Below are 8,974 nucleotides of genomic sequence, written 5' to 3'. Positions count from 1 at the left end.
CTTATTCTCTGTAAGCCTAGTACTTATTCTATCAGTCACTTTTTGCTGAACCTCTAAGTTACGGGGACGTAAACACACCAGCATCGGTTGTCAAGCGATGGTGGGGGGACAAACACAGACACACATACACATACATATATACATATATACCACGGGCTTCTTTCAGTTTCTTTCTACCAAATCCACTCACAAGGCTTTGGTCGGCCCGAGGCTATAGTAGAAGACACTTGCCCAAGGTGCCACGCAGTGTGACTGAACCCGGAACCATGTGGTTGGTAAGCAAGCTACTTACCACACAGCCACTCCTGCGCCTATATATACATATATATAGAGAGAGAGAGAGTGAAAGAGAGAAAAGAAGAGAGAAAGAGAGAGAGAGGGAGAAAGAAAGAGAGAGAGGTATATACGATGGGCTTCTTTCAGTTTCCATTTGCCAAATCCATTCAAAAGGCTTTGGTTGGCTCGCAACTACAGAAGATACTTGCCCAAAATGCTATACACAGTGGGACCTAGAAACATATGGTTGGAAAGCAAGCTTATCCCCACACAGCCACGTTCACTCCAATTGTAATGACAGCAAGCATAAAGTGTGGAAGGAACACTACAATGATTATAATAGTAATGTTATTATTACCTGCGCAAATAACACAGTGACAATTGTAATAGTATTGGTATTAACCATATTTGTACAACTACTCTGGTTGTGATATCAATTGTATTAACTTTTGATGTAATGATAAGACGGCTGTTATACTAATGGGATTAACTGTAAAAATGACAATGTGATCGCTGTAACAGAAATTGTTTTAAATACCATAATAAGACTGTAATGGTTGTAACAGTAACAGCATTAAGTGTGGTAGTAGTAGTAATAAAGTAATGTTTGTAATAGTTATGGTCTTATCACTTGTAGTTAGACTGTGGTTGTTGTAATAGTAATATTATAACTACAGTAGTAACTATTGGATATTTGTGATTGTGACTATGTGATGGTAGCAACAGGGGCAATAGTATTGTGGTGAATGTTATAGTAAAATGTTATTAACAGTGGTAGTAACAAAATTTGTGGTGGTTGCAATAGTAAAGTTAGTAACCATAGTAAGACTATGATGATTATAATAGTAATGAAGCTATGTAAATATATATATTTATATATATGGGAGAATTTACGAAAAAAACAACAGACGAGGACAGGTGGTGTAAACAACAAATGGATGTATTAGTTTAACGCTCGGGAATAGAGAAAGTCTTTGACGTTTCAAGCCTACGCTCTTCAACTGAAAGGAACACAAAAAGAAATAAGGAGAGAAACAAGGAGAAAAAAAATATAAGTGTAGTGGTCAGCGATCTATCATGGCGAATGCCGGACAGAAGGATCACACAGGAGAGCTAAGAAAAAGGGGAAATAACAAAAATGTGGTGAACCCAAGACGAGAAGCTGCGTGTATGTGAGAAAATGCTGGTGATCTTAACGTATGTAAGTGTGTCTGTAGGTGTGAAGGTGTGAAAATGTGGGGAGGGGGGAATTGGTCAGTGCTAGTGTGTGCGTGGAGGGGTGTTGTGTGATATGGTGTAGCGTGGTGTGATGTGAGGGTGTTGGGAGGTGGGTGTTGGGAGGTGGGGAAGGCGAAGGCGGGAGAGGCAAGAGTGAGGAAAGCATGGGTGGAGTGTGGGTTAGGCTGAGAGTGGAGTTGGGGAACTAGTTTGCCACAACATTTCTTAAAAATTGTGTAAAGGCTGTGGTCTCGGGACCACTCATTTCTAGAAACTGAAGTTGGGGGTAAGCAAGGGCATGCTCCCTGTAGAAAATCCAGCTCCAATAAAACTTCATGATAGCAAAGGAGAATGGGCAGAATCCAGCCCAAATGTTGGGGTGGGCTGCACCTGCCTACCTCGGTTGATATTGAATTGAGGTAGATCTAGCCACCCTTGTTAATGGGGACAAAACCTGGATTTAAAACATTGGATGATGATGTGGTAAGGCTTCAACAAGTAAAATAGCACTCGATCAGCTAAAGGAGTATAAAAAAAAATGCAAGTTTTGTTAAATACAGCTCTGCATAGCTGTATTTAACAAAGCTTATAGCTTTTATTATAACCGTATATATCATCATCATCATCATCATCATCATCATCATCATCACCATCATTTAATGTCTGCTTTTCATGCTAGCATGGGCTGGACAGTTTGACAGGAGCTGGTCAGACAGAAGACTGCACCAGACTTCTGTATCTGTTTTGGCACAGATTTTTATGTCTGGATGCCTTTCCTAATACCAACCACCCAGTATATTCTTTTATTCTTTTATTTGTTTCAGTCATTTGACGGTGGCCATGCTGGAGCACCGCCTTTAGTCGAACAAATCGACCCCAGGACTTATTCTTTGTAAGCCTAGTACTTATTTTATCGATCTCTTTTGCTGAACTGCTAGGTTACGGGGAGTTAAACACACCAGCATCAGTTGTCAAGCGATATTGAGGGGACAAACACAGACATACAAACATATATGTACACATATATTTGAGGGGCTTCTTTCAGTTTCCGTCAACCAAATCTACTCACAAGTCTTTGGTTGGCCTGAGGCTATATACTAGAAGACACTTGCCCAGTGTGCCACACAGTGGGACTGAACCTGGAACCATGCAAATGGTAAGCAAGCTACTTACTACACAGCCACTCCTGCATGTGTTTATATATATATATATATATATATACATGTGTATGTGTGTGTGTGTATATATATATATATATATATGTGTATATACACATGCATACATACATAAATGCATACACACATACATACATACATACATACATACATTTATATAATTGGAATTAGCCTTCTCTATAACAAAACATCTTGGCTTGTCTCTCTACCTTACGTTAGCCTTTCAACATCTGGTATAAAGCTACATTCCTGTTTCAAGTAACTAGTAGTGGAAGTTACTTTCTGTTTTTGTCTTTCTGTTCTTAACCTGTCTTGCAAATTACCTGGCGACCTCACTAGTGCTGGTGACATGATAAAAGCATATAGTACACACTGCAAAGCATTTGGCATTAGGAAGAGCATCCAGCCATAAAAACCATGCCAAAGTTAACACTGGAGCCTGATGCAACCTGTACACAGCTTGCCAGATCCTGTCAAACTGTCCAACCCATGTCAGTATGGGAAATGGACATTAAATGGTGATGATGATGATGATGATGATGATGATGATGATGATGATGATGAACTGTGGTAGTTTAGTAAGGACATCAACTCTGGGAATAACACATTTACAGTAGTGATAAAACTTTGATGGATATAATAGTAATGATATTAAGTCAAGAAATATCACTATATTTGATTATAATAATAACAGTTATTAAATGTGGTAGCAATAAAGAGGTGTTTGTAATATTTATAGTATTAACTGTGATATTAACACTGTGATGGTTGTATCAGTAATGTTATTAAGTATTATACTGACACTATTTGGGGTTGTTGTTTCTGGTAGTAACATTGTGATGTTTGCAAATAGCAATAGTTAAACGGTGTCAGTTAAACAGTGTTAGTTGTAATAATAATGGTAATTACTGTGGGAGTAGTGCTGGATTAACCATTATGCAAAATAAGAACATGCTTAGGGCATTAAGGGAAGTGGGGCACCACAGAAATGGTAAATGGCTCAAAGAACAAAAATCACTTCAAACTTGTTAAATATAATGTTCGAAGTGGTTTATATGATTGAAAATATAATTTTGAAGTGTTCGTGTTCGTGGTGTTATAGTGAGGAGTTGATCAAAGACTTTGTAATTAAAAAATGTAGGAGAAAACTTTTCGAATTTAAATAGATGGATGTAATAAGAAGCTTGCTTCCCAACCATATGGTTCTCTGTTCAGTTCCACTATGTGGAACCTTAGGCAAGCATCTTCTACTATAGCCTCAGACTGACTAAAGCCTTGTAAGTAGATTTGGTAGATGGAAAATGAAAGAAGGCTGTTGTATATATGTGTATATACATACACACACACACACACACACATATATACATATGTTCTTGTGTGTGTGTGTTCATGTCTACGTTTGTCCCCCATCACTGCTTGACAACCGGTGTTGCTGTATTTATGTCCATGTAACTTAACGGTTTGGCAAAAGAGATCAATGGAATAAGTATCAGGCTCAACAAAAATGTGTACCGGGTTTCATTCATTTCACTAAAACATTGTTGAAGGTGATGCTCCAGCATGGCTGCAGTCTAGTGACTGAAACAAGTAAAAGGAAAAAATAAAAATAAAAAAGGAAATATAAACATTATTTTCCATCTTATTGTTAGTTTTGCTTCATTTTAAAAGATAAAAATATATTTTACGGTTTATTATTGATTATATTTTGAATTATATAACTATAGGGATCAAAATCGTTTAAGTGCTTAGGGCCTCTATGGGCCTTAATCTGGCCCTGTGTGGGAGTAATAACATAAGGATAACAATTGTAATAGTGTTATGGTGTTAGTAACACTGTAGTAGTTACACTGTGGATGGTGTAATAGCTGTACTATTATTTCTTGTATGGAGGTGCTTGGCTTAGTGGGTAACGTGTTGCACTCATGATCATAAAACTGTTGTTTCAATTCCTGCACTGGGCAACATGTTGTATTCTTGAACAAAACACTTAATTTCACGTTGCTCCAGTCCACTCAGCTGGCAAAAATGAGTATTCCTAAGACAGACTGGCATCCTGTTCAGTGGGAGTATATATGCCACAGAATCCTGGAAGCCAGCCTTATGAGCCTATGGATCAGAATGGACCTTTGATGTTTTCTTTTTTACCTCTTTTTGATCATTTCTTGTAGTAACATTGACAGATGCAATAAATAGTTGTGCTATTAACTGTGGTAGAAATACTCTGCTGGTAATAATAATAATGTTGTTAACCATGACAGGAGGACTATGAAGTTTGTAATAATAGTAGAATTATCTGCGGCAGTAATACTGGTTTCAAATTTTGGCACAAAGCCAGCAATTTTAAGGGAGGGTTAAGTTGATTACATCAACTCCAGTGCTCAGTAAGTACTTATTGTATCAACCCCGAAAACACGAACGGTAAAGACAACCTTGGCAGAATTTGAACTCAGAACAAAGATGGATAAAATGCCACTAAGCAATTAGGCCAGCATGCTAACAATTCTGTCAGCTTACTGTCTAACATCTGTGGTAGTGATATTGTTTGTGGTTTTTGTAATTATAATAGTATTAATTATGTGTGTAAAAATGTGTAATAGTAATGTTATTAACAGCTGTAGTTATTCTGTAATGGTTGTTAATAACAGTAGTACTAACCATGGCTGTAACACTTTGCTGGTCGTAATAGCAACAGTATTAATTATAGTATCAATTCTTTGATAGTTCTTACAGTAATGGTATTAATGGTTGTTATAACATTATTTGTATTTTCTGTAATAATAGAGATACTAACTCATGCAATAGCCTTTTGATGGTGTAATATACCACAAGCATTAAGGCAGTAAGTTGGCAGAAACATTAGCATGCCAGGCAAAATGCTTAGCGGTATTTCGTCTGTCTTTATATTCTGAGTTCAAATTCTGCTGAGGTAGACTTTGCTTTTTATCCTTTCAGTGTCAATAAATTAAGTACCAGTTGCATACTGGGGTCGATCAAATCGACTGGTCCCCTCCCCCAAAATTTCGAGCCTTGTGCCTACAGTAGAAAAGAATATACCACTAGCATTGTCCAGACCACCTTAACATCAAGTCCAGAATTCAGCCAAGACTGGGGGGCCACATGCCATATACCAACTACACGATTCAAGTTTACAACACATAAATTCACTGCAACACAATTTTTTCCTCAACAGGCTCTGCTCTATTTAACATTATTCCGAAATAAATCAAAAAAAAAAAAAAATCTCATTTCCTTCAAATGAAACTGGGACAAATTTTTTCCAAGGCTAAGCCTTCTATACCTGGATGTATCTCAGTCAACAACAAAACCCTACTTGAATGAGCCATGATACCATAAAACTTGTTTTAAAAATGACTTAACAACTCCTATAAGGTGGTGGCTATTAAGTTAGGCATGACCCTGGCTAATATTTGGCTGAAATATATCTAAGTTGTCTTCGTTATCTAATAGCAAAAATATTAGCTACAGCAGAATTAACTACTGGATATTAACTATGTAACATAAAGATATTAACTACAGTAACATGGTTATTTTTGATGCAATAATCATATTCACTATGGTAGCAACATTGTGATAGTTATAATAATGATATCAACTGCGGTAATAACAATGTGATGTTTATTACAGAAAAACTGTTCTATGGTTATAACACTGTGATATTAATTGTATTAATCTTGTAATAACTTCATGATGTTTGTATTACTAATAGTATTATTTATGATAGTATCATTGTAATTTTTGCAATAGAAAGGGTATTAGTACTAACCATGTGACTGTTTTAATATTAATGATATGAACTGTGGTTATAACCCTGAGGGATTTGTAATAGTTAAGGTATTATATGTGTTTGTAAAGGCGCTGAGCTAGCAGAATCGTTAGCACACCGGGCAAAATGCTTAGCGGTATTCCGTCTGTCGCTACGTTCTGAGTTCAAATTCTGCCGAGGTCATCTTTGCCTTTCATCTTTTCAGGGTCGATAAATTAAGTACCAGTTGAGTACTGGGGTTGATGTAATCAACTTGCCCCTTCCCTCTAAATTTCAGGCCTTGTGCCTATAGCAGAAAAAGTTATACGTGGTTGTAATAACTCTGATGGTTGTAATAGCATGGTTATTAACAATTGTTTTAATATTAATAGCCTTTAACTGTAGTAGTTGTAATAGTAATAATACTGATAGTAATATAACTACTGTTGTGATAGAAATGATATTGGTTTCAAAATTTTGGCACAAGGCTAGCAATTTCTGGATAAGGGATAAGATGATTATCCCTTATCCCAGTGCTCAACTGGTACTTATTTTATCGACCCCAAAAGGATGAAAAGCAAAGTCGACCTTGGTGGAATTTGAACTCAGAATGTAGAGGTTAATGAAGTGGTGTTAAGCATTTTGCCTAGCGTGCTAATGATTCTGCCAGCTCACTGCCTTATGTAATAACAATAATAATAATAATAGCCATAGTAATAATGCTGTGATCCTTGTTATAGTAATGTTATTAGCACTGGTTTTGGTGGTTATTATAATAGTATTATCTGTGGTAATAATAACATGTAGACTCTGGAAGTAAAGCTATTGTCTTTGGTAATAATAGTATGGTGGTTATAATAATAATGGTATTAACTATACTAGTTACACTGTGATGGTTGTAAAAGTAATAGTATGAAATGTGGTAGTTACCCTGTGACTGTTGTAACAATGATGTTATCAGAATATCAGAAATATTAACTGTGGTCAAAGCGGTATGAAGATTGTAATATTAATGGTATTAACTAAGGCAGAAGCTGGCAGAATCATTACAGCATCAGGCAAAATGCTTAGTGGCATTTCATCTTTCTGTGTGTTGTTCTGAGTTCAAATTCTGCTGAGGTCATCTTTGCCCTTCATCCTTTCAGGGCTGATAAATTTAAAGTACCACTTGGGTACCAGAGTTGGTGTAATCAACTTACTCTTCTCTCCTGAAATTACTGGCGTTGTGCCAAAATCTGAAATGGTGATGATGATGATGAAGATGAAGATAATGATGATGATGATGAGAAGACAATGAAGACGATGATGATGATGATGATGATGATAACGATGATGATGAAGTTGATGATGATGATGATGATGATGATGATGAGTACAACGATGACAACAACGATGATGATGATGATGATGACAACGATGAAAATGATGATGATGATGCTGATAGTGACTCATGCTTATAACAGTGATAAGAACAGGGTTTGTGATGGGTGCAACAGTAACTGTATTAATTGTGGTAAGGACACTGTGATGATTGAAATACTAATTCTATTATTAAAAGTGCTACCAATGCTATGAAGATTACAACAGTACTGATAATTAATAAATTTTGGTAGTAACACTGTGGTGGGTGTAATACTAATGAGATTAACTTTGGAAATGAAACTGTGGTTGTTGTATCATTACAGTATTGACTAAGGTAATAAACATTATTTGTGATTGTTAGTACCAATATGATTGTTATTTGGTTAAAAATTATTAACAGTTAGAGTAATACTATGGTAGTTGTAATACAAATAGCATTAATTTGGTAGTAACAGTGTTGTTGCAATAATAATCATATTAACTCTGGCAATCATATTCTGATATTTGTAATTGCTTACTTGCTTGTGACAGCTCATCAAAGGTGATGACAGTGTCAATCCAAGATATTCATTCTCTTCCGCCTCTGGCATATTGTTTCTCATGGGAGCGGACATAATTGGCAAGACCGATACAAAACAGGCAGATTTGTAGTACTGAGAGCACTGAAAGTGACCCCCGGAAAACAGCTATTGTGGGGTAATGACATCTCCTCCTCTCTCTCTGTAGTCTTCTACATTTGGTTTCATAGCACTCTACTCCAGTATTCCACATGGACTAACAGTCAGGGCCTCCAACTGATTGGGACTGTGGTATTGAGGGCACTGAAAGTGACCCCAAACAAGAGCTGCTGTGGGGTAATAATGACGTCTCCTCCTCTCTCCATGCAGTGTTCTACATTCAGTTTCAAAGTGCTCTGTGCCAGCATTCCACATGGACCTCCATGACTTATAATTAACAGCCAGGGCCTCAAACCAGTTGGGAGGGACACAGCATAAAATGAGAGACCACTTGAAATGATTATGAAAACAAAGTTTTAGACATCTGTGAGATGTACTTCCATTTACAATCCCACTGAAGAAGACCATCTTTGGGAACCAGTTACCTGGCATCCAAATGCTAGGATACTTGTAATAGTAAATAGGGTAAAGACCCCCCCACCTCAGTCATGAATGACCATAAG

The sequence above is a fragment of the Octopus bimaculoides genome, chromosome 6 (genome assembly GCF_001194135.2).
Source record: "Octopus bimaculoides isolate UCB-OBI-ISO-001 chromosome 6, ASM119413v2, whole genome shotgun sequence".
NCBI classification, from domain to species: Eukaryota; Metazoa; Mollusca; class Cephalopoda; order Octopoda; family Octopodidae; genus Octopus; species Octopus bimaculoides.
Note: the sequence above shows the minus strand (reverse complement) of the source record.